At 43.2% G+C, this 27,859-nt stretch overlaps 1 long non-coding RNA gene across 1 annotated transcript in view; it reads right to left on the bottom strand.

The window, feature by feature from the left end:
- Positions 1–24,222: 24,222 nt before the first annotated feature.
- Positions 24,223–27,859, bottom strand: part of LOC141996729 (uncharacterized) — a 501,980-nt gene continuing 498,343 nt past the window's right edge. Inside the window, exons 4-5 of the long non-coding RNA XR_012641589.1 lie at positions 24,657–24,774; positions 24,223–24,257 (exon numbers count right to left, since the gene is read on the bottom strand). This is a non-coding gene — a long non-coding RNA (uncharacterized LOC141996729). The remainder of the gene's footprint in view (positions 24,258–24,656; positions 24,775–27,859) is intronic.

The raw sequence follows: 27,859 nt of genomic DNA, 5'->3' as shown, positions 1-27,859 counted from the left end.
GGATTTGATAGCTGCTTTCAACTACCTGAAAGGGGGTTCCAAAGAGGATGGATCTAGACTGTTCTCAGTGGTAGCTGATAACAGAACAAGAAGTAATGGTCTCAAGTTGCAGTGGGGGAGGTTTAGGTTGGATAGTAGGAAAAACTTTTTCACTAGGAAGGTGGTGAAACATTGGAATGGGTTATCTAGGGAGGTGGTGGAATCTCCTTCCTTAGATATTTTTAAGGTCAGGCTTGACAAAGCCCTGGCTGGGATGATTTAGTTGGGGATTGGTCCTGCTTTGAGCAGGGGGATGGACTAGATGACCTCCTGAGGTCCCTTCCAACCCTGATATTCTATGATTCTATGACACCTGTAAATTGCCATTTCTGGAGCAGAAGTGTCAGTTGCGGGAAAATTATTTTCTAGATGGCAGAGCTTCCACGAAAGACACGAACAAAGAATAAGGAGGGCTCCACTGTAGTCAAACAGTGATTTCAGTAACAAGATCAGTGCCCATTTTAGTGTTGTGAAGTACATCACTGGGTGGGGCATGCAGTATCTCAAGCAGAAAAAAATTAAGGTTTCAGCTAACATCACTTTCAGCACTCAAGCATAAGAATAAATTTAAAATTAATATTTTCTTAATAAAGCCACATGTACAGAATTCATAATATACTCCTAATCCCCCAGCCAGCTTCTATGTATTTCTATTTGTCAAAATAATGTGTACATCTAGTTCACCTGACACCCTGATCCTCTTCTGAACAATCCACAGGTGCCCTAGCACATCAACAGTGAATCCTTCATGCACACAAAACTCATTCGGTTTTTCTCCTCTTTAATTCTGATATTCATGTGCACCTTCGTTTGCAAACCTTCTCTTGAAGGCCCAGAGCTGTAATTAATCCATGTCACTAGGAAGATGTAGTGTCGGCAGAATTTATGACTGGGTCTGAGCTGCTGTGATGAGCAGGGGCACCTCAGCCCCTTGTGATATAAATGCCTCTGCTAATTGGATTGCTGGAACTAATCAGAAGCCAGGGAGAAAATAAAAAATCAGCCTCCCTCCTGCTGGTGCTGGCTGATAAAGCGGACAGCTCCTCTCAGGAAAGGAGACATTGGAACTGAATCCTCACATGGAGGTCTCACTCAAGATTGCTATCTCAAAGGTTACTCATACTTCTGTCATGAAACCAGCACCAGTGTGCATGCATAGGAATGGAAGCAATGGGAGAGGGTACTGTAATCATACAAAGAAGATTTTACTACCCAATGAGAGAGAGAGCGTGTGTATGTGTGTGAAAGAAAAATGCCATACCAACAAGCTATCTGAAACCAGAGGTTTTTAGATAAATCATGGTGCACCCCACTGGATCACTTTTGCAAATGACACCAAACACAGCAAGCAAAACTGCACACCAGGTCCAATGAAATGGCAGCTTGATTTATCAGACATAGCCACAACAACACAAGGAATTAAGGAGACATTCTTCACTCCCACCCTCAATATTTTTTTCATGAGTTATGTTGCCCACATCAACCCTTTAAAAGTCTTTGAATAATCAGTGGCCCTGATAGTCTATCAGTCAGTATTTTAAACTTGGTTATTCCATTTCCCAGAAAGACAGAAAATGGGAGAGATAAGGGTGGAAAAAAAAGAGAAGGAGAAAATTCCATACAAATAGTGACACTTCCTCACAAAAAAAGGGGTGGGGTTGTCAGTTTCACTCAGAGAAATTCAAATGTGTGTCACCAATAGCTTGCCCCCAGATACTCTGGGACCATAGAAATATTTTAATTTAGTGGTATGTCTATGAGGGAATGGTGCCCCAAGAGGGCTTTAGGGTATTCTCTCAAATCTCACTGACTACAATCTTTGCAGCAAGTTTCTTTCCCTTAATAGTATCATCTCCCAGTTAGAATGGATCAACTCAGCTGAGCTGAAATAGATAGGGGAACAGATATGATTCAAGTAGTTGGGTCTTTTTCATTTTGTATCTCTATCTATCCCCTGAAAAAAGTTCACAGATTTCCCATTGCAGAATTTGTTTGCAACCTCAGATTCTTCCAGACATTTAATACCCTTCACTTCTCCCTAACTCTTTCTTATTGCCACTTTTCTGTTTCCCCTTCACTCAAGTGCATGGATTCAGAAGTAAATCCTCAGCATTGATGATTAGATAGCAAACCCTCTTTCATATAATAATTTTCTGTGTTTTAAAAATCTTTTTGGCAACATGATAAAATATAACCTGGTATTTATGTAAATTTAAGAGTAGCATGTGATGATAGAAACAAAGCAGTGTTGGCCTGCAGCCAAGGCCTGGCACCGATGGGGCCTATGAGCCATTTGCTTCCTGATTCTTCAGAGAAAGCAGCTGTAGAGAAATGAAAATACAGAAGCTCACCCCCACCAGCATACGTGCGCGCGCACACATACATTCCAGTACCCGTCACCTCGGAGCTAGCAAGACTCGGGATCCAAATAAGGTTCTGCCTCCACCTGCTGCTAGAATCACCCTGTCGTCCCCCACGAGCCTCCCTGTCCCCCATTCCTGATTCCTTTTTAGGAATTTATAAACATTTTCCACAGATCAATATCGGTATTGATTATTCATTGTGAGCGAGTTGTGTGTCTTTGGTGATCCAACCTGGCAGAGAAAGCAGCCAAAGGCTGCTGCAGAAAACATAACAGAAGGCGAGAGGGACCCAGCTCTTGCTGGGTTTGCTGCTGCCGGCAACACAGAGACAGAGAGGAAGAAAGAAAGAAAAGGAAAAAGCATAAAAAAGAATGAAGAGAGGAGGGAGCCAGAGAGAGAGAGAGAGCGATAGCAAGAAAGACAAAGTCACGGCTGGAAAACTGGTTCCGGGGTACGTTGATAGCTTGGGGAAATTTCCAGCCTTGTGTCTGCCATTGCTAACACAGATGCAGTGGACTTATTGCTCTGGGAGTGAAAAGTGACTCACAGATTTGGTATCTGCTACGTAAGAGCTCTGGGGGGATTCCTTGGCTCGCTGACAGGAAAGGAAGAAAGCAGCAGCAGTGAGGTAAAACACAATTCCTTTCTACTGCCTTCCTGGGAATATGCAGTCGACTGGTCTGACTTGAGCAGCTTGCTGCTCTCTTATGGTACGTGAAAGAAGAATAATTAAAAGGGCCAGCATCACTTACAAAGTGAGTAAACACAAAGCCTTTCAAAACGTACTCTCCAGGTAATGAGAAGCTGCAATTCCTTAAACTTAAGGGCAAAACAAGACAGTGATGGGACTCACTGGAGAGAGAGAGAGAGAGAGAGTGCGTGTGTGTGTGTGTGTGTGTGTGCGCGCGTGCATGGAGATGGGGGAGGGGAGATCGACTAATTGTTGGTGATGTTTAAAAAAGGGATTACGAGAAAAGACAGTGAAATGATGACAGGAAAACATCTTGGACCAGAGCCAAAATAAAATAATAAAAAAAAACCCACCAAGAATAAGCAAATCTGCAGCTTCAGAGAAAGGGCTGGTTGCTGCCATCGGGGACTTGGGACAGGAATATCCCGGTGCTTCTGAGATGCGAATGGAATACACCCTTGGCACTAGGGGACAGAACCGAAAGAAGCAATGTGCCAGGAGACTGGAACAACTGAAGGAAAAACTACAGTTGTGCTGTAATTCAGAGCAGAAAAAGACGTTTCTTTCCTTTTAATTGGAGCCTCATGCCTGCTCACAACTGATTTGGTCTATAAAATAAACAACTTTCAAAATCTGCTAAATGAAAGTAGAAGCTGATGATTCTCCACTTGTCTCTTGGGAACTGCTGCGACACTACAGATACATACGGAAAGGGAGTTTTGGGAAATTAAGTTCTCCTTTGGTTAGAGATCCAGAAAACATACCAGGTTATCATCTGTACCAGCTGGACCTGATCACATGAGCTGGTTCTGGATTCAAACACTTTTCTAATTCTGTGAACCCCAACCTCCCAAGAATGGGAACTGCAATTCAGGTGCTCCAAAGCTACTTGAAAAAATGGCAACCCCGTGGAATAATAGGAGCTGGCTTTTCTTCTGGGTGTATGTTTGATTTTCATACAAAACAAATGGTACACAGGGCTCTTTTTGACCTGGAGTTGAGGGGCGGGGGGAGAAATTTTCCAAGGATTCTTAGGGTGGGAGGTGTTTACAAAAAGTGTCATTCATCTGTTTGGGATTTTAACCTCCATGTTACTTCACTATTGCTGAATTTTGGCCCATTACACTGTGAGCTTCTTCAGCAGAAGGAATACATTGTCTGCACAAGTGACCGCCTTTGGAGACACAGAGGAGGAGGAACTAGCCAATCACAGATGGCTTTTTCACATTTAATGTTTTCAGCATTTGTAGAAAGCTGCTTGGATGGTATATTGTGTGTGTGTGTGTGGGGGGTGACTAAGAGGGGGAGAGAGAGCACAGCAGGAGCAGATAGAATGTTTGGGTATTTATGTAATTCATGCACAGAATGTTCAACGCTGCTAGACAGACACCCATTCCTGAGCTCCAGAGCTCTGGAGAGTCTGCCCGGACCTGATCTGAATGTTAAACGCAGAAGACTAAATTAGCATACTAACCAAGTCATGTCAACCACAGGCAATCAGCAAAAGGCCATCTCCTCTCTAAGGCTGGTGCAGCAGAGTCTGCCAGCTACTTAACAATGTCCTTTGTCAGATCTCTTTTTGTGTTTGTATTTTATTTTTCAATCAGAGCCTGGAAATTAATTAATAAGAAGGGAAGGCAGATCTTCAAAGAGCTATAATGAAAAAAAAAAGAGATCCCTTTAAACACTGTGATGGTCAAAAGGAGGGAACTTGCAGCACTGGGACCAGAAGAAAAGAAAACCCTGCAGACTGGAAAATGTCTGGACATCCAGAGTGTCCATTCCAGCATGAGGGTTCAAAACAGACAGTCAGTAGACTGCCAGGGCTGACCATACAGCATTGCCTTCCTGAAAATAACACAGAAGGGAATGGCATCACTCTGCCAAGAGGGAAACTCTCAGTTGTTCCTATTCTGGCTATTATTATTATTATTCAACCTTTAATCTGAAAAAGGTTTAAACTCCCCAAAATGTAGGAAGATTCCTCTTAGATCATCTGACCACACTCACATTTTCCCTTTGATTTTGAAATAACAAACATTTGTTTTGTGGTCTAAACGGTAAGGACATCTGCTTTTATTTTGATCTGTACCACACAAGAAAGCACCAGGTAAAAATTGCTCCCATACTGATGTGCTTCAGTGAGTATAGATTTCTCACCAGCCATGATGTTGGCCCTGGCTCAGTGAAATCTTTATCTTGTGTGTGTGGTGTATTTTTTTAAACAAATTAATTCACAAAAATTAAATTGTCCTCTTAACTACCACATTGTGGTGGAGAATAAATAGGTTAAATTCCAGTTGACCTTTAGATAAGAAACATTCAAGAAGGGGACAAACCCAAAGAAAAGCTATATGTGTGATTTTCTTAAAATAGTGGGGGTTGAAACATCAAGGAGGCAGGATCTATATTTTTGCAAGGAGAGTGGCTAATACAAAACATTAATGTGAGGAAGGGAGTGATCAGCCTCAAAGCTCCTCTTGTAGTTTATGTCTCTATATAAGCTTCGGGCTTCTGTCCCTCTAGCTCACTGAGGGACAGAGACACCCTTTGCACAGCCCAGGGATACTCTCCCTGCTGGTCACCTCTGAGTAAAGCAATCTGAATACTGCATCACAAAAAATAAACCACTGTCTTGAGAATCTTGTGAGTTCAAAATACCTGGATAATTTATACTTAGTGGTAGCAGGGGAGAGAAAGAAAATGTGTGTTCCACCTAAATCACAGCACTCCTATTATTTTCAGATCCCCCATTAGATACTTTTCCTTTGTCCTTATTGATAAAGCTGGCTAAAATGGGTGAAAGTGAACATAAATGAGCATGTAGCCCACAAAAGCTTATGCTCTAATAAATTTGTTAGTTTCTAAGGTGCCACAAGTACTCCTGTTCTTTTTATAAATGAGCAAGGTCCTCATGTGGTGCAACACCCACTTACACCAGCTAAAGATCTGTGTTTTAAATATTTTAAATACTCAGTGACTGATATGTTTTATCTGTTGCATAAATCGATGCATCCTGATTTCCCAGGCCAAAGAAAAAAAGCTCAGGTTGAGTAAAACTCCCTGTTGCCCAACTAAGTATCTTCCACATGCCCATGCCTTCATGCAGGGCAAAATAACAAGAGTGTAAAAGGGGCTGCACTGCTATTTAAAAAAACAAGAAGTTTATTTAATATGTGGTCTGGAACAGATGACCGTACTCAGTATTTAGTATTGTTTTACCTGTCTTGGCACTTTCATTAATAGACTGAAAGGTTATCTATTTTCACTGTGGCTTCTGTCCTTGCATCATTTTCCAAAATGATATTTTATAAAATTCCTACAGCACTACGCTTCAGTGAGTCCCAACACATACTACTATGCATCTCACAGCAGCATACACCACAAAGACTATATGTTCTCCCTTTTCAGTAGTGTAAAAGTCACTAACAGCAGACATCTATCCTTTATACTGATGCCAGTGGACTCTGAAGTATTTAAATTGCAGACCCAAAATGAAAGGACCCAATTTTAGATGGGCTGTGGGTGTAGAGAGAAATGTTTCATTTGAGATGTTCAAATTTATTTAGGTCATCTCTTACTCCTGAACAGCCAAACCAGGTCTTAGGGAAAATTCACCACCCTTTGAAATAAATGATGATCTTCCAGGCCTCTACTTTGCTCTCAGTGAGATATGGGAAAAGAGAATATTTCCTTTAATGGAATAAACTATTTCATTACATTTATTGTACTAGATTAATATAACCCAGGGCTTAGTTTCTTTGGCATAACCCATGGATCAGAAAGTCCAACCAGAGGACGGTGATGGTACAACCTTCCATCTGCCAGGAATTCTTCAGATGACTAGTGCAGCCCCAACACTGGGTGATGATGGCAAAGCAAGGAGGACAGGACAGGACAGTCAAAGGGCAAGTTACTTCAGAACATACCCTGGGTCACAGTCTCCACTGTTAGGGCTCTTCTAGAAAGCACTGACTGCAAATTAAAACTGTATTATCTTGTTGGGACTCCTGAGGGAAGGTAGCAGTGCAAACAACATCTGCAAATGGGGGAAGCAAAGGGGAGGGTGAAATCTCCTCTCCACCCTGCCCCCAGTGCAGCAGTCACTGGTTCAGGAAGGTATAAACTGTGCTACTGGAAGTGAACCAAATCTACCTCTGTAAAACCACGGGAATTATGTCATAGTAAGTTCAGAGTATCAAAGTCATGTGTTGAGAATAGAACACAAGGTCTTATTGAAATGTAGCGAGACGATGTAGTGTCAAATGTTTCTTCTGGGCAGCATAAGCAGTCTCTAAGATGATTCAATTTATTTCTATCATATTGTTTTCATTCTCATTCAAAACGGATTTCCCAAGATAGATTTTTACACAGGCACTTCTCTTTTTTAAAATTTATTTATATTTTATTGATTCTCCCCCTGCCCCACATAGGGAAGAACAGAAAAAAAAAAAAAAAAAAAGGGAAGGGAGAGGAAGAAAAAGAAGGGTGGGTACCGGGGAAAGGAAAGGAGAATGACATCTCCATGTCCCTCTGCTAGGAATTAATCAAAGGTTCTGAAAAGTTAGACCAAACCTTTTCAAATTTGTCTGAGGTCCCTCTTCTCTGAAATGTTATCCACTCTTTGTGCTTCTCTGAAGCATTTCAGTGAAATAGTATCCAACCCACCAACGTTTATGAAACCTTACAGTAACAAGCATTACTAACAAAAGCTACCTTGTACATTTTCTGATTTATATTTGCCTTCTCGACTCTCTTAATGCTTGTTCAGCTCCAATAATTGAGTAATTATTTCTGTACAATACAACATATGACAACTCTAGCAGGGAATAAAACCAGGAATTTTCCTCCCTTTTTGGTAAGTTCAGGTTCTGTCTGGAAAGTGAATGCATGTTAAGCCTTCACTCAATAATCAAGTCTGTTCAGATCCCAGGAGAAAAAAAATACAGAATAAAATTCCAGAAACCAACAGTATATATTTACAACTGGAACAAACCCAGTCTTATTGTGTCCTCAGCTACTGTTGGATGTTCAGAAAGCTAAAACACGTTTTTCTATTTGCACTCAGCTATGAGATTATGTCCATTCCTGTCAGAGGAGGCCCACACCATACCCAGTTACCTGTGACCTTGTCATTTCTAGACTGGGTTACTGGTATGTGCTCTACGCAAGACAAGACTTGAAGACCATTCAAACTTCACTTAGCGCAGAATGCAAATTACTTTGCCACTTTTTTTCACAATCTCTCAAACCATCGGCCTCTAATGAACTCTCTTTAAGCAATACTTTTAAAAGTAATTAAATTAAGCTCTCCCATTCACCCCAACTCCCTTATCCACTCCAGAAATTAACATGATGCATACTGTATTACTTAAGCAATCACATAACTTTATTCTGTTTAACTCTTTCACCCCATCCTCACTCTCTTGCCCTTTTTTTCTTTTTATCTCACCTCGCGTCTTATTAATCACTCCTCATACAGAAGCCATTCCATACCCCTAATAATTTTTGTTGCTCTTCTCTGAACCTTTTCCAATTCTAATATGTCTTTTTTGAGATGGGAAGACCACATCGGCACACAGTATTCAAGATGTGGGCATACCATGGATTTATATAGAGGAAATATGAATCATAGAATCATAGAATCATAGAATATCAGGGTTGGAAGGGACCTCGGGAGGTCATCTAGTCCAACCCCCTGCTCAAAGCAGGACCGATCCCCAATTAAATCATCCCAGCCAGGGCTTTGTCAAGCCTGACCTTAAAAACTTCTAAGGAACGAGATTCTACCACCTCCCTAGGTAACGCATTCCAGTGTTTCACCACCCTCCTAGTGAAAACGTTTTTCCTAATATCCAACCTAAACCTCCCCCACTGCAACTTGAGACCATTGCTCCTTGTTCTGTCATCTGCTACCACTGAGAACAGTCTAGAGCCATCCTCTTTGGAACCCCCTTTCAGGTAGTTGAAAGCAGCTATCAAATCCCCCCTCATTCTTCTCTTCCGTAGACTAAACATCCCCAGTTCCCTCAGCCTCTCCTCATAAGTCATGTGTTCCAGTCCCCTAATCATTTTTGTTGCCCTCCGCTGGACTCTTTCCAATTTTTCCACATTCTTCTTGTAGTGTGGGGCCCAAAACTGGACACAGTACTCCAGATGAGGCCTCACCAGTGTCGAATAGAGGGGAATGATCACGTCCCTCGATCTGCTGGCAATGCCCCTACTTATACATCCCAAAATGCCATTGGCCTTCTTGGCAACAAGGGCACACTGTTGACTCATATCCAGCTTCTCGTCCACTGTAACCCCTATGTCCTTTTCTGCAGAACTGCTGCCAAGTCATTCGGTCCCTAGTCTGTAGCGGTGCATTGGATTCTTCCGTCCTAAGTGCAGAACTCTGCACTTGTCCTTGTTGAACCTCATCAGATTTCTTTTGGCCCAATCCTCCAATTTGTCTAGGGCCCTCTGTATCCTATCCCTACCCTCCAGCGTATCTACCTCTCCTCCCAGTTTAGTGTCATCTGCAAATTTGCTGAGGGTGCAATCCACACCATCCTCCAGATCATTTATGAAGATATTGAACAAAACCGGCCCCAGGATCGACCCTTGGGGCACTCCCTTTGGTACCGGCTGCCAACTAGACATGGAGCCATTGATCACTACCCATTGAGCCCGACAATCTAGCCAGCTTTCTATCCACCTTATAGTCCAATCATCCAGCCCATACTTCCTTAACTTGCTGGCAAGAATACTGTGGGAGACTGTGTCAAAAGCTTTGCTAAAGTCAAGGAACAAAACATCCACTGCTTTCCCTTCATCCACAGAGCCAGTTATCTCGTCATAGAAGGCAATTAGATTAGTCAGGCACGACTTGCCCTTGGTGAATCCATGCTGACTGTTCCTGATCATTTTCCTCTCCTCTAAGTGCTTCAGAATTGATTCCTTGAGGACCTGCTCCATGATTTTTCCAGGGACTGAGGTGAGGCTGACTGGCCTGTAGTTCCCAGGATCCTCCTTCTTCCCTTTTTTAAAGATGGGCACTACATTAGCCTTTTTCCAGTCGTCCGGGACTTCCCCCGATCGCCATGAGTTTTCAAAGATAATGGCCAATGGCTCTGCAATCACATCCGCCAACTCCTTTAGCTCTCTCAGAGGCAACGCATCCGGCCCCATGGACTTGTGCACGTCCAGCTTTTCTAAATAGTCCCGAACCACTTCTTTCTCCACAGAGGGCTGGTCACCTCCTCCCCATGCTGTGCTGCCCAGTGCAGTAGTCTGGGAACTAACCTTGTTCGTGAAGACAGAGGCAAAAAAAGCATTGAGTACATTAGCTTTTTCCACATCCTCTGTCACTAGGTTGCCTCCCTCATTCAATAAGGGGCCCACACTTTCCTTGACTTTCTTCTTGTTGCTAACATACCTGAAGAAACCCTTCTTGTCACTCTTAACATCTCTTGCTAGCTGCAACTCCAGGTGTGATTTGGCCTTCCTGATTTCACTCCTGCATGCCCGAGCAATATTTTTATACTCATCCCTGGTCATTTGTCCAATCTTCCACTTCTTGTAAGCTTCTTTTTTGTATTTAAGATCAGCAAGGATTTCACTGTTAAGCCAATCTGGTCGCCTGCCATATTTACTATTCTTTCTACACTTCGGGATGGTTTGTCCCTGTAACCTCAATAAGGATTCTTTAAAAAGGATGATATTTTCTGTCTTATTATCTACCCTTTTCTTAATTATTCTCAACATTCTGTTCGCTTTTTTGACTGCCCTGCACACTGAGTGGATGTTTTCAGAGAGCTATCCACAATGACTCCAAGATCTCTTTCTTGAGTGGTAACAGCTAATTTAGATCCCATCATTTTATATGTATAGTTGGGATTATGTTTTCCAGAGTGCATTACTTTGCATTTATCAACATTGAATTACATCTGCTATTTTTTTGCCCAGTCACCCAGTTTTGTGAGATCCCTTTGTAACTCTTCACAGTCTGCTTTGGACTTAACTATCTTGAGTAGTTTTGTATCATCTGCAAATTTTGCCACCTCACAGTTTACCCCTTTTTCCAGATCATTTATGAACATGTTTAATAGGACTGGTCCCAGTACAGACCCCTGGGGGACACCACTATTTACCTCTCTCGATTCTGAAAACTGACCATTTATTCCTACCCTTTGTTTCCTGTCTTTTAACCAGTTACCAGTCCACAAGAGGACCTTCCCTCTAATCCCATGACAGCTTACTTTGCTTAAGAGCCTTTGGTGAGGGACCTTATCTAAGGCTTTCTGAAAATCTAAGTACACTATATCCACTGGATCCCCCTTGTCCACATCCTTGTTGACTTCTTCAAAGAATTCTAGCAGATTGGTGAGGCATAATTTCCCTTTACAAAAACCATGTTGACTCTTCCCCCCTCAATAAATTACGTTCATCTATGTGTCTGACAATTTTGTTCTTTACTATAGTTTCAACCAGTTTGCCTGGTACGGAAGTCAGGTTTACCAGCCTGTAATTGCTGGGATCATCTCAGGAGCCCTTTTAAAAATTGGCATCACATTAGCTATCATCCAGTCATTTGGCACAGAAAATTATTTAAATGATAGGTTATACACTACAGTTAGTAGTTCTGCAATTTCACATTTGAGTTACTTCAGAACTCTTGGGTGAGTACCAGGTGGTCCTGGTGACTTATTACCGTTTAGTTCATCAATTTGTTCTAAAACCTCCTCTAATGACACCTCAATCTGCGACAGTTCCTCAGATTTGTCACTTAAAAAGAATGGTTCAGGTTTGGGAATTTCCCTCACATCCTCAGCTGTGAAGACCGATGCAAAGAATCCATTTAGTTTCTCCACAATGGCCTTATTGGCCTTGAGTGCTCCTTTAGCACCTTGATCATCCAGTGGCTCCATTGTTTAGCAGGCTTCGTGTTTCTGATGTACTTAAAAATTTTTTTGCTATTACTTTTTGAGTCTTTGGCTAACTGTTCCTCAAATTATTTTTTGGTCTTCCGAATTATATTGTTACACTTCATTTGCCAGAGTTTATGCTCCTTTCTATTTTCCTCACTAGGATTTAACTTTCACTTTTTAAAGGACACCTTTTTGTCTCTCACTTCTTTTACTTTGTTGTTTAGCCACGGTGGCACTTTTTTGGTTCTCTTACTGTGTTTTTAATTTTTAATTTTAATTTTTAATTTAATATACATTAAAGTTGAGCCTCTAGTACAGTGTCTTTAAAAAGTTTCCATGTAGCTTGCAGGGATTTCACTTTTGGCACTGTACCTTTTAATTTCTGTTTAACTAACTTCCTCATTTTTGTGTTGTCTCCCTTTCTGAAATTAAATGATACCATGTTGGGCTGCTGTGGTATTTTCCCCACCATAGGGATGTTAAATTTAATTATATTATGGTCATTATTACCAAGCGGTCCAGCTATATTCACCTCTTGGACCTGATCCTGTGCTCCACTTAGGACTAAATCAAGAATTGCCTCTCCTCTTGTGGGTTCCAGGACCAGCTGCTCCAAGAAGCAGTCATTTAAGGTGTCCAGAAACTTGAGTTTTTTCTTTTTATAGCCCCTCTAATCTCTCCCTGAACATTTCACAGTCACTATCACCATCTTGGTCAGGTGGTCAATAATATATTTCTACTGCTATATTCTTATTAATAGAGCTTGGAATTACTATCCATAGAGATTCTATGGTACAGTTTGGTTCATTTAACATTTTTACTTAATTTGATTCTATGCTTTCTTTCACATATAGTGCCACTCCCACACCAGCACGACCTGTTCTGTCCTTCCAATATATTTTGTACCCTGGTATTACTGTGTCCCACTGATTATCCTCATCCACCAACTTTCTGTGATGCCTATTATATCAATATCCTCATTTAATACAAGGCACTCTAGTTCACCCATCTTATTATTTAGACTTCTAACATTTGTATATAAGCACTTTAAAAACTTGCCACTTTTTAGCTGTCTGCCATTACATGTTGTAATTGAATGGGACTTTTTTTCATTTGATTGTTTCTCATCAGATTCTACCCATATTTTATCTTCCATTCTCTCCTCTTCACTAGGACATATTGTAATATGACAAGTACACAACAGAAGCACTAAAATGCAAAATAGTAACTCAGTATTTCAAGGGAACACTGATTGATTAATACCTAGAAGATGGTGGCAGAATATTCTCAATGGAAAGTCCTCAGGTCACTCCTCTGCCCCATTAGAGCCTCTTTGCATTGCTACCATAATAGTCAGTTTGACTGATTTCCTGGGGAATCTCCCAGCACAGTGAACCCCCACAGGAGGTTTAGGGCTAGCATAGCTGACTCTATGTCATCCTGCTCACATCCCCTTTGTGTCCTGGACACAACTGGGGAAAGGGGCATGACTGGGTCACAGTTATCTTCCAACTCCTTGTAGGGTTGCCCTTAGACACAATATAGAGCAGGGTTGAGGTTGCTTCCAGTTTCTTGGAGGCTAAGCTAGACCTGTAACAGGTTGACTTAAAGTGCTGCTCAGTTACAGCTAAGGACTGAGCCCCTCAGCTCTGGAATTCACTTCCCTACTAGAGAATTGTAACAGAACTTGAATTTGTTGAATTCCATGGAGCACAGCAAAACATATTTGGTATTCAGGATTTATAAGAGGAGGTGGTTGAGTGAGGAAGCTCTCTGAGGAGTCTTTGAGTTGACATTCTGCCATCTTAAGTATATTTTGTTTTGATTTTTAGATAGTGATTTTTTTGAAAGAACAAATAAAATTTACAATATATCAGAATTAGAGAAACTGCAACATAGAGGTCACTGCCAAACACATTCAGACTGTAACCCTGCGCAAATCTTTCAAAAACTGTAAAAGATTAAACTTTGAACTTCTTTCTCCATTCCAGCACTTTTTCTTCCTCTCTCTGCCCCATCTCTCCTATCTTCTGTCACCCTCTTTCTGTTCTTCCTCTGTTTCATCAGTCTCTTTCTCAGGTCAAGGTCAAACATGTTATTTCAAGCTTGGGGAAGGTGAGATTTCCATGTCAATATCCCTTCCTCAAGTTTTGGATTCAGTTTACAATATTCTTAAAGATGCATATACAACAGATGAAAGGATACAAGGGTTTGAAAAAGTTTAGTACATCAATGGGAAAAATGTAGATGACTTATTTTGGATTCTCTGGGATATTCAGAAAAAAACTGTCCAAAACAGCATTTCCCAAGGCTTCCATTTATTTAATTAATATGATGAATCTCAGGAAGCTGGAGCGTGCACCTGATGTTAGATAAAAATATATAAAGGCCTCATTGAAAGTTTTCTTGAGGTGTAACCCCCAACCGCAGTAAAATAAGTTAATAAAATTAAAAAACCAAACCAAACCAAACTCCTTATCCCAAGCAGAGAGTTTACCGTAAAGAGGAAGAAACTTTAGAGACTTGCACTGCTAACTTTGCTTTTGTTATTGATTTTACATGGAAGGTGCTTGGATGGAACACAGATAGATAGCAGAATAAAACCCCAAGATATATAGATAGATTAAAAGCAGGCAGTTTGGGGAGACAAAGGCAATTCCAGAAGAACTGTATCAAGAAAAATGAACTGTGTGTGGAACACTGAACGGGGCTTTGTATTGGAAGTGTAAAACCCTGGACAAATTGCTTTAGAAACTAGAAATAAAGAAAACAGATATATTAACAAAATCAAATAAACTCAGTCCCCAAGCCTAGCAGGAAGTATTGTAAGTATTGTCTAGGGTGATGGTCTTTGAAGCAGAATGGCAGATTCGTTAAAGGAGTGCAAATTTAATGCAGGGCCTGGCTGATTATATACTATGTAGCTGCCATTACTGTAAAGAAATGTTCTATGTATACTGCATGGTAATGGCATTAAGAAACAGCTCACACAACTGAAGGCCTAATTCACCACTGGCATTCGTAGGTGCACCTCCATTTAATTACACCTGCTTACACAAGTGGTGAATTTGGCCCTGAACTTCTTAATTTACTGCCAAAGAGCAAACTCTGTATCACCACTGAAGAACAGCAGCAACAACATGCACTGGCCAGTAAGGCTAATCCCCTAAACTAGCTACTGAAGGCAAAAATCCAATACACTCTTGTATTTCTAAATTAACAGGCACTCTTCAGATGAGAATCACCTCCATGCAAGGATCATCATGGCCCTGAAGGGAATTCCCAAGGGGCTTGGCATAGAATTCTGAGGAGCTTGGTCACAGCTTCCTGATAGATGGAAGGTGCTACACTGACATCTCTGGAAACCAAACGCCTCTATTTATCCACAGCCAGTGCAGCAAAAATGTAGGCTTTCCCACACATACCTGAGGGGAGAAAATACTTTTTAAGAGCGGGAGATTTGTTAAGTCTGCCCACTCAATATTTAGCCTCTCTGCTAACCAGGATGCTAATTAACTTATTTCGTAAGGTTGTGTTTATGAAATGGACTCTGCTACTGAGATGATCGAGTTACTGAACACAGGCCAGAGAAGAGCTACACTTTTGGGCATTGCCCATCTGAGCTGGATTGAAACTGGTAACTGACATAGTGGTGAAAGGTTAAGAACCCCATTCTTAATCATTTGAGCTAGCTAAGTCCCCCCAAAAGCTCTGGCTTTAATAATGCTTTGATTTAAACTAAAATACATACAATAAATAGAATCAATTATCTCCTTGCTTTTTTAGTTCTCTCTCTCTCTCTCATGTGCGTGTGTGTGTGTATTCTCCCCAGATCCTTGTTTAGAGCCTTTCACCTCTATTACAAACCTCTATGGGATCTATAATCCTTTGCTGTATTAGTCTTGAGTTACTCATCCATCTGTGTATTCACACACTCCCCTTTTAGCCTTCACTCATAGTTTCACTCTCTCCTAACATGATCACTCTTGATCATGGCAAGGGACATGTGGTCTGTGGTCTCTCACATCCAGCAATTCAAGGGAACAACTATTGATTAATAACCCCATCATGACCTACTAGCCTCAAACCTGGGTCTGCAGGAGAAGCCATATTCCAACCCTCCATTTTGTAGCCTGATGACAACTGCTTATACAGGACCCATGAAGCCCAGCCACAGCCTGAGACTCTGCCCAGGAGGTCCCATTGGCGGAATCACAGAGCAGCTGATTGGCAGCAGGAAGAGAAAGCTGTCTGAATAACTGGGATCCACCCTGTTCTCTGAACAACTGTGTTTCCTGCTCCTGCTCCCCTTAATTCCTGGCATCCCAACCCGGCTTGACTCCAAGCATTTGACTTATGGTTCTTATCTCCAGTTTGTCTATTGCTTCTGCCTCCTTGGTATCCTGACCCAGCCTGACTCTGGTTACTGACTTGTGGTTCTGATCTCAAGTTTGTCTCCCGCTTCTGATCTTCTGGTATCCCAACCCAGCTGACTCTTGACTCCTGTCTCATGACTATGGACTCCGGCTCTGACCACTAGGTTTGGCTGCCCATCACCTGGCCATGACAGCTTATTCAGATCACAATAACCCTATGAGACCAAGCCCAGCATGAGAAGAGTGGACCCAGCTGTACTGCCATAGCTACTGGAATCACTGACTTGCCCGAATGGGCCCTCTGTCTCCAGGCAGATAATCAAGCACTGCAGCCCAAGTTGTGCAACTGAATGGGGAAAATCAGCAGCTGCAGTAGTAAGCTAGGCAGCTTGGCGCTGAGAAATACTGTGCTGCGAGCATTTCAGGCAGTGCCTTGCCCCAAATAGGGGCATGCAATATCTTTGCCTGAATGGTTCATCCGGAAGTGCTGGTAGTTTCAGGGCTTCATGAACCAATGCCACCTTCTGTTCCTGATGTGTTCCAGAATCTGTTCCTCTGACCTGTCCAAGGTGTCCTTAGTAATCAGCCTGCTGACAGGAGATGCATTAGACTGGGCTTCCCCCCTGCTGGAAGGCCAAAGCCTGGTGCTGTCAAACTGGGATTCCTTTCTCCAGTCTACATCAACCATCTTCAATTAACCATACCAAGCTCGACTGGCCAAGGCCACTCTGAGGGAAGTCTGGTAGGGGCAAGACATGGTGGCTTCCTATGTGGCACACTTCTGCAACCTCCCAGCAGATACAGACTAGAACAGAGTAGCGTAGCTCTACCTGTTCCAGTGGGGCTTGCAGGAAGAAATCAAAATGGACTGGCCTGCATAGAGATGCCCACGAGCCTAGATGCCCTTGGGGAGCTTGCCACCCACTTAGACGAGCAGCTATGAGAAAAAAGAGAGGAGAAAAGCGGTTCCCTGCAGTCCCTCTATGTATGTACTGGGACTTCACCTTCTGCATTGCCCCCTGAACCCATGCAAGCCAATCTGGTTTGTCAGTGGCTCAACCCTGAAGAAAAAGAACAGTGCTGTCAGCGCCACCTGTGCTTCTACTGCGGCTGACTTCACCATGCCATCTCAGCTTGCCCAATACCAACGTCGAGGAGCTTGGGGAAACAAGCTGGTCCAGACATAGTGGGCGGAACTGGCCTGCTCTTTGAGAGAAGAGAATTTCACTGGACCCTAGTCCTCATTGAGATGCACCCTGAGCTCCATGTAGGGGCTTCCCATTTGCAGGTGCCTATCCAGCTGCGCATCCTGGGGGACCCCCAGCAGGTCCCCCTCCAAGAGGCCCTCATCAATTCATGAGCAGTGGATAATTTTATGGATGCAGCTATAGCTCGGGCCCTACAGATTCCCCTGTGACACAAGGCCACATTGGACATGATTGAAATTATTGATGGCTCCCCACTGTCTTTGGGTCTGGTTGTGGAGGAGACTGTCCCACTGGAGGCCGTTATTCAGGGACACAGAGAAATAATTCAATCTGGCATCCATTCCCTGCATTTCCCCCTGAACCTTGGCATTTCCTGGCTAGCCATTCATGATCCCCTCATCCATGGGTGAGAACAGAAGATCACTTTCCTGTCATAATTCTGCCGACGGCATGGCAAGGGACCTGTAAGAGTTGCACCCAGGCCCAAGAAACTTCAAGTAGGTCTAGTCACTTACATTGAAACACCTACTGAGGGAACTATGGAACTCCTCCCTGCCCTCCAAGTACTGTGACTATGCTGTTGTCTTTGAAAAGAAAAATGCAGAAAGCCTCCCCCACATCAGGACTATAACTGCCCCATAGAACTCCAGTCAGGGGTAAAGATACCGTTTGGGTGGATATATGCAATGTCAGAGCTGGAACTGATGGCACTGCAAGAATACCTCCAAGACAACCTGGCCAGGGTTCATCCGCAGGTCAACCTCACCAGCCAGTGTCCCAGTCCTCCTTGTAAAGGAGAATGGCAGCCTCCACCACTGTGTTGATTACCAAGCCCTAAATCAGGTAACAACTTGGAACAGTTACCCACTACTCTAATCCCTGCGTTGTTGGACCGCGTGATGCTGCTCACATATACACTAAACTGGATTTCTGGGGAGTTTACAGTCTTGTTCATATCTGAGAGGGGAACGAATGTGTCATGCTGTCTGGAGTGGCTCACAACTATGAGTGCCAAACTCAGGTCAAACTGTCAGAAAACAGGGCAAACACCCCAAATTGGTGGTATATTCTATAATTAGATTTCACCAAGCCAGTAACAAATGTGCACTACTGGACCACTATGCCAGTATTACCACAAAGTCACAGACAATCCCCTTAGGCTCTCTAGCTTATCTTGCCACCCAGACAAACTGGATGTTGTAATAAAAGGTTATATAAACCAAAAATCACATCATATTAGGTTACTCCCAATCCCAAAGGATCAGTCACTTACCCCAAATCAACTGATACTCTGCATCTTACACCAAAAACAATGTGGTAGCCAATTCTCTAGTAAACTAACTAAAGATTTATTAGCTAAGAAAAATGAGAGTTATTGAGAGGTTAAAGCAAGTAAAATATATTAACAGGTGAGTCAAAGTTTGTAAATCCAAATGTTAGCAGAGATTCAGTAATCTGCCAATCTCCAAAAATCTTTAGGGTTACTCAGGATAACTCTCGGGATCTCTGTTCACTCACTCAGTATTTCCACCCTGCTAGAATCCAAACAGTCCAGAGATGCAGGATCATTCCATGAATCCATATTTATAGCTTTTCCACACAGAAAGCAATCTGATAAGTGTTTTTACTCCTCTATGGCCCCTTGCTTTGAAATTAGCATTTTCTGTTACAGCCATTAAGTCCTTTGTTAGCATTTCCAAGGTTCCATTCACGTTTGATGAGTTTAGTCACAGGGATATTCACAATGTAAAAGGTAATGTAATAGCAAACAACAATCTTTCATTAGTTTTCATGAAGTTTTAAAACCTTACTGCAATCTTACATTAACACACCTTTGATGTAGGGTTATTTAATGACAGGATATACATAATGTAGAAGTAATGTAATAGCAAACTACAGCACATGAACAGATGAAAACAATACAATCAACATCTTTGATATTCACATGCAAGTGAATTGTCCTGAGAATCTGGCATGCACTGACACGTGGCCTGTCAGCATCACAGAATGGAAGATGACCTTTTGGACCCGATATGGCCACTCTGAATATTTAGACATGCCATTTGGATTGCCTAATGCCCCGCAATATTCCAGCACTTCGTTAACAATGTGCTATGAGACCTACTGGACCAGTTTGTAGTGATATACTTAGACCAGAGATTCTTAAACTGTGATCCGTGGACCACCAGTGGTCTGCGAGCTCCATTCAGGTGGTCCGCGGATAGTTCCCTCTAAGGTGCACGCCTGGGCAGCTGCACATGAGAGAATGAAAGGCCACCCACCTAACTAGTGGAGCTGCGCAGGCTTGGCTCCACTAATTATGTGCCTGGACTCTGGAGAAGATGCACATATAAGGTGAGGTGGTGGCCTTGAGGGGAATAGGGGGTAGGTGGGAGGGGGAAGTGGGGTGAGAAGAGGGGGTGGGAGGAATTTGGGATGTGCAGGGCTGCGGCGGCCAGAGAAAGAGATGACTTTCCCCAGCTCCAGGGCTGTGACTGGCGGGGAGAGATGGCCCTCCTCCCCAGCCTCAGCTCTGTGGCTGCTGTGGTGGGGGAGAGACCCCCCTCCTTCCCAGTCCCAGCTCGGGCGCTGCTGCGGCGGGGGAGAGAGGGAGAGACCTCCCTTCTTCCCAGGCCCAGCTTGGGGGCTGCCACGGTGAGGAAGAGAGAGCACATCCATCGCATTAGAAAGGTAAGACTACTGATATTAAAATATGAGTTGTGTGCTTTTATTTGTAGAACAAAAAACATTAATTATTATTAAGGTTTTTTTATATTGTGCTTTTATCCAAAGCTCCTTACAATAGTTAGCTAATGGTACAAACAACATTTGAAAAGATCATTAAGTGGTCTGCTGAGACCTCAGTAAATTTTCAAGTTTGAGAACCACTGACTTAGACAATATATTGATCTTCTCAGACAATCTGGACCAACACACCACTCACATCTGCACAGTCCTGGAGAGACAACAACAATACAGTCTCTACTCTAAATTTGAAAAGTGCACATTTGAACAGACTTCAACCGAGTTCCTGGGTTCCATCCTATCCCTGGAAGGAATCAAGATGGATCTGCGCAAGGTCCAGGCTGTCTGCAATTGGGCAACTCCCTGCAATGTGCACAATCTACAATGTTTTGTAGGCTTTGCAAACTTTTACCAGAGGTTCATCTAAAACATGCCAAGCACCTCACTGTCTTACTGTGGAAGAATGACCACTTCCAGTGGTTGCCCAAGACCCAGAACGCATTTGAACAGCTAATGCTCACCATCATCACTGTTCCAGTGTTGGCCCATCTGGACATGGCACAAGTTTTCATTGTGGAACTTGATGCCTCCAGCAGAGTGGTTGGGCAGTCCTCTCCCAGAGGCAAGGACACAAGCAAATACTGTACCCCACTGCCTACTACTCGAGGAAGCTTGCCTCTGCTGAGTGAAACTATGAGGTCTTGGACAAAGAGCTCTTGGCAATTAAGACTGCCTTTGAAGAGTGGCCACATGACTTGGAAAGGGCCCCTCATCTGGTCCAGGTACTTACTGATCACAAGATCCTGCAGTACATGTGCAGGGCCAAGACGCTAAACTAACAGACAGCTCCGGTAAGCCCTATTCTTCTCCCAGTTCAATTACCTTGACCTACTGCCCTAGAACTAGAAATGGCAAAACTGATGCCTTGTCCTGAAGGTATGGGTCTGATTCATCAGGCCCCAGTTTGGAACCAGCCCACAATCTCAAGCCCCATAATTTCCTCAATGCAACCCCCTTCCAGTACCTGCTGACGCTCATCCACTCTGCCTCTGTCTCTGGAACTCCACCGGATGAGGTGGCAATTATTGATCGAGAACCACAGGACAGCCAGGTGGGGATCACATTCATAAGGGACCATTTCTGTGTTCCCGCTGGACATGTTAGAGTGACAATTCTTCAACTGTGCCACGACTCCACCCTGGCAGGAAACTTGGGCCGATATAAAACCCAACAATTAATGTCCCAATACTTCTGTATGTGCCCCACAATAGAGACCTTTGTTGCTTTCTGCTAGGTGTGTGCCTGCACCAAGATCCCCCGCCAGAAGTCGTGCTGTCTCCTCCAATCTCTGGAAACCCTATGTTGGTCCTTGGACTTTGTGGTAAAACTACCAGAATCCAGTGGTTTCATGACAATCCTGAAAGTGGTGGATCGCTTTTCAAAAATAGCCCACTTCACTTCCTCTGCAGGGGAAGCCACCTGGCTCTGGATAAACAATGTAGTCCATCTTCATTGCCTCCCAGCTCACGTCACTTCTGACGGTGCCCCAGTTCACTGCCTGCTCCCGGCAGGAGGCCCTACATCTCTTAGGAATCTACAAGCACCTGTCCTCTGTCTACCATCCTCAGTCAAATGGCCAAACAGAAAGAATCAACCAGATCCTAGAGCAGTATCTATGACGCTGCACCAGCTACCACTAGGACAACTGGTCTACACTATTCCCATATGCCGAGCTCGTGTACAATAATGCAGACCATGCATCCACAGGCTCTTCTTTGTCAACTATGGACACCACACCCAATTTCACCCACAGCTACTGACATCCTCCCCCAATCCATTGGTGTTGGTCCTAGTACAATACATCCATCACATCCAGAAGGAGATGAAGGGACACCTTAAGAAGGCAAAGGAGGATTTCAAAAAGCATGCAGACCAGCATAGGCAACAAGGCCCCCACCTACTCTATAGGACAAAAGGTATGGCTTTCTACAGAACACTTCTGCACAGACAGACCCTCTCGGAAACTAGACTACTAGTCCTTGGCCCATACCAGATTTGGCGACAAATCAACTTAGTCAACTTTGAGACCCAGCTCCCTTGATCCCCTAGAGTCCATCCTGTATTTCACGTCTCAGTCCTAAAACCCTACACTGAGAACACATTACCCCATACAGTCCAATCACTGCCCCCACCAGTGCAAGTGCAAGTGCAAGGTGAGGAGGAATACATTGTCAACAAAGTCCTTGAATCCAAGGTCAAGTGGCGTAAATTGTGGTACCTGATTGGGCCATAATCTTCCCACTCAAAGGAGCACAGTAGGAAGCCAGCTGAGAATTTTCACGGTCCTGTCCTATTTTGGGCCTTCCATAGGAGCCATCCTGAGAAACCTGGCCCCATGTTGCCCAAAGGGCACCCTGAGGTGAGGGAGGTGATGTCATGACCCTATGGCCTCAAACCTGGGTACACAGGAGCAGCCATGCTCCAACCCTCCACTTGGCAGCCTGCTGACAGCTGCTTACCTAGGACCCACGAAGCTCAGCCCCAGTCTAAGAATTCACCTATGAGGTCCTATTGGCAGAGTCCCAGAGCAGCTGATTGGCCTGCTGGCCCGACTTAAACCAACAGCAGAAACAGGAAGTTGTCTGAACAACTGAGTTCCATCCTGGTCTGGAATTTGTGCGCCTGCTCCCCTGGCTAGACTTCACGGCATCTGGACCCAGCTGGAGTCCTTGCATCTGATTTGTGGTTCTGATCTGCAGTTTGGCTCCTGACTTTAACTCCTGCCTCTGACTCCCTGGTATCCTGACCTGGCCTGACTCTGGTTACCAACTTGTGGTTCTAATCTCAAGTTTGTCGGTCTGGCTGAGCATGCCCTGGCCATGACTCTCCCTCTCATAGATGGATACAGCTTTTAATAAAGCCCTTTTCTGTTTCAGTCCCTGTAATAGGGTGTAATACCAGGTCTCCAATAAGTAAGGGGTTAATTCCACCTTCCCTTTCCTCTGCCCTTGCACAAGTGCTGAGGAGACAGGTTATAGGTAATATCCGATACAGGTTATATCCCATATTAATAGGTGTAGTGTAAGACCCTAGGTAGACTAGAGAGAAGAATGGCTCTTGGGGAACCAAATAGGAGAAGTTGCCTGTGAAAAGACATGCCCGATTCTGAAGATTGGAATGTATATCAGGCTGCATCTTTTTTGTTATGCTTGTTTTTGCTTATGGTAACTTGTTCTGTTTAAAAGATATAAAGCTTTACTTCATCTGGATAAAAAACTTGCTGATTACTGCTTTCTTATTTCTATGACTCACCTCTTCAGTTAGCAGTTCTCTAGTTCCAGGGAGTCCACAATGAAATTTATGAGAATTAAATTTTAGGAAAGAAAGAATTTGTGCTCTCAGCATGGTCAGAGTGCTATCATTAAAGACAAGGTAAAATATTACCAGGATGTTTCTACTCAGACATTCAGATGATGGAACCCTCCCCATTACAGAGCTAAGCTCAAGAGAGCAAGTGGAGAGGTCCCACAAGCAGTGAAACCCCAAATAAAGGGAGGGGTCATATTTTCTCATGTTTGGGAATACTTTCCTTCTGCCAAGTGCCTCAGTTATCATAACCTTTGTGAATATCCAAGTATTAAATGGCCTGTTCAGAAATTATTTAATTCTAACAATTCACATGCAAAAATTAAACAGACTGGAAGCCCTGGTCTTCCTTTCTCACCTCTCCCTGTTGGCACTTAGACTGTGACAGGGATGAGAAGGTCCAGCTTTCCAACTTCAAACAAAGTAAAGAGGCACCAATCATTTGGCCCATCCTCTAAGGCCAGGAACTACCAGACAATGCTATTGTGAATAAGGAAATAGTGGAGACTTTAAAGTTACTCACCACTCCACACAGCTAGACCCTGACAAGATCTCACCTGGAAGACAGCAGGAAAAAGAAATATTGTGTCAAGGAAGATCTTGTTCAAGAAAACTTTACACTCATTTTATCACAGTCAAAGCATGGAGAATTAAAAGACGCCTATCCAACTGAGATGAGGATGTGGCAGGTTAGGTGCTCAGAGGTACCTTATGCAAATAGTGCTTGTAAAGAGATATAATCAGGAGATAAAATATTAATCAAACATTGATGTTGTTAACCAGCATACAGTATAAATGCAACAAAGAATTCCTTGAAATGAGTGCGGCTGTTCTACCTATACATGCATTTCTCTGATTGTGTATTATTGACATTACATGTCCTGGGAGGGTTATCAACATAAAAATCATTTTTACAAGGCTTAAGGCATGTAGGTCACAGAGGAAGATTTCCGTACCTCAGCAAGCAAATGTGACAATAATGTGGTGAGACCAGGGCACTGTCAAAGACAGGAGCAAGGACTCTGGTTCCTATCCAGCCAAGAGAGAATTGGTATAGATTCTCCAGATCAGCACCTGCAAATTAAAAAAAAATGAAGTGTGTCGAGATATCTGAAGAAATTGGAATAATGCATGGAAAGAACACATTGGCAGTGCCACTCTCAAAATCAGATCATAAGTCTAGTTATCTAATTCTTACCTTCTGACAAATCAAAGTTAAAAACTGACATGTTTATGTAATGTCCTTTCCAAGATTGTGTAGTTTAGACAAGGACTTAGGAAGGCAATACAAGCTGTGTTTAGTTTGTCTCAGACAAGAGAAAATCTTTGGGGGTCTCTCTGTACTCAGTTACCTCAATAAAAATCATCTGGATTGGCACTAAGCACAGAGAACAGTCCTATGGTCTTACTTTTCCCTTTATATCCATTACAGCTGAGTCCTGTTTCTTGTTTTCCACAAGAGACACTAGACATGCGAGTTGGGAAAACAAGTGAATTGTGGAGTTAAAAGAATGATGGGGGTTCAAGGCCAGTCTTAGTCTCCTCAACATCTGACCTGTGTGAGTGAAGAGCATCATTCTCCAGCACCATTTAATGTAGAATTAGGAGGCTAGAAGAATCACTCAATGAGAGGTGTGATGTGACAATGCAGCTGCATTCAAAAGAGGTAGAAGGGGTAGGACCCTCTATGCTTTGGGGCTCCCCACTGCCACTCTCTCACATGAGCAGGACTTCCCCTCCTTCCCCACCCAGAAACGTAACAAAAGAAATATTACTCATGAAATAATGTTTTTCCTTCTACCCATTTTGTCAGCCCCCCCTGCTCTCCCGCCCCTATGTTTGGATGTATTTACTGGTTTTATCTCTGTGTGAGGTTGTGTTCCGTATACTCGCAAAATGCCACGTACATCCATGATGGAGTTTCTAAATAATAATGTGAGGATAATTATAACAGGAAAAACAAGGTGAGCCAACATGGTGGGTAAATGCCACAAATCCCACACCGGCAAAGACCATGATCCTTAAGTCCTTGCCTCAGAGATGAGGCACCCAACCAGGTACACACAAGCACAAGTTAACTTGCACAAACAGTCCCAACCAGGAGTTACGAAAATAGTCTGGCAGAAATTCTGCCTCTATCTTCTTTCAACACCAGTATTAAAAAAAAATACAGAATATGATTAATTCATTTCCCAGCTCACTAGTTCAAACTGTTAGTGCACAGATAAAAAAACTGATGGTAGTCAGGTGTCTGCATCATTAACCCAACAAAATGACTGGCATGACTAGTACCATTGTTGCAACAGAGGGACCAGGTGCATTACATTACTCGTGTTTCCCCCCGTAAAATGATGAAGAACATTTCAGGACAGTGCATGGAGAAATCAGGCACTATCAATGCCATGCTACATCTCTTCAGTCAGAAAACAGAAACTTCAGTTTCCAGGACTCAGCAACTTCCTGGATATGTACATTCAAATATAAACGAAAAAGTAGGAAGCAACACTGTGCGAATATGCAGGCCAGGTTTATAGGGCACCATGGGGTAGGAAGAAAATGGCACCGGTCTATAGGTCAGGGTTTCAGAGCTCTGGTGTGGCAGTCAGAGAGAGGAGTAGATTGCCAGTCTGCAGGTCAAGGTTATGTAGCACAGATACGGTAGTGAGAAGTGAATAGTGTGTTTCTCTGTGGGCCATAGCTAGCTTGGAAATGACAGATGCAGAGTGATCATCAGGGTTATGGGGCAGGGATATGCTAGTACTTGCAAAATGGTTGGTGGAATCTTAGTTCCTTTCCCCCACTGTAACAAAATCATTACTCTTGTGATCTCTCCTAAATCCCTTCTCCAAATTTAATTTGTACCTCTCTAGAGTTACTTGTCCTTCCAGCCTTTTCACTACCTCACCACACTGCTGCACACTGTTTAAATCTTAGCTCTCTGGGGCAGGGACTTGTTTTGTTACTTGTTGTACAGCACCTAGTACAATACTAACAGATTTATTTGAGCATAAGCTTTTGTGCGTAAAAACCCCACTTCTTCAGATGCATCTGAAGAAGTGGGGTTTTTACCCACGAAAGCTTATGCTCAAATAAATCTGTTAGTCTTTAAGGTGCCACCGGACTCCTTGTTGTTTTTGTGGATACAGACTAACATGGCTACCCCCTGATACTTGTCACTTAGTCTAGTACAATGGGGCCCTAATTCCTGTTCAGAATCCTTGAGCACTGCCACAATAGAATTGAATATTAATAGTTCTTATTAATATCTTTAAATAACCCATTTAGAAAAAAATGCATTTTCACAACTTTCTGACTCTCTAACTTTAACCCCTGAATATTCCCTTAAGAAATACCTTCTTCCAAGGGCTTTGTGTCCTGGACACACTGAATCACTGTGTGTTATCCTCCACTGTTGCCTTTTCTGGTACTTTCTCATCGTCATTACTCTGAAGTTTCATTGTCCCTTATGTGTTCCCTTTGCCTCAAGATGCTCCTCTCCAGGGATAAATCTCCCTTGCAAGGAAAGAGGATAAACAGTTCCAAATGCCTCCACAATCTTAAATAGTTGGTGATAGTGTGAAATTGCCCCTTTGTAGTACGCTACAAAGGAGGGTTAACTTGCCAGCTCTAGCAGACCCCGTGGTGTGAGGGGCAAATCAGTACACCTCTATCAACTGGGAAAAGACTAAATCTCCCCCCCCCCATATCTGGAAGATTTTCTGTAGGGAGCTATGGTGAGCGAAGACTAAATCTGTCCATTTTGGGGCATATTACTGGGAAGAGGATTAATTCCTCTGTGTCTGGCAGATAACTTGGGGATAAATCCCCTCAGTATCCAGAATATTATTGGAGACGCGGGGAAGGCGGGAGAAGCATAATCATATTGTCCCTGTCAGATTATTGAGAGAAAAATAAATTATCACATGGCCTAGCAGATTAGATTGAAGAGAGGAATAAATCATCCCCATTTCTGACAGATTACTGAGGGGGCTGTTCCCCCATGTTTCTGGCAGACTATAGGAGGCCAATCCCCCCTTGGTTCTGGCAACTTCCCCCATCTCTGGCAGACTCATGGAACAGTGAATCGCCCCCACGTCTCTGACAGATTATAAAGTATTATAATCCCTTCCCCCATATCTGTGGTGGGGGAAGGGCAGTA

The sequence above is a fragment of the Natator depressus genome, chromosome 12, assembly GCF_965152275.1.
Source record: "Natator depressus isolate rNatDep1 chromosome 12, rNatDep2.hap1, whole genome shotgun sequence".
Lineage (NCBI taxonomy): Eukaryota > Metazoa > Chordata > Testudines > Cheloniidae > Natator > Natator depressus.
The sequence above is the reverse complement of the archived record's forward strand: the minus strand, read 5'-3'. Positions and strand labels throughout refer to the sequence as shown.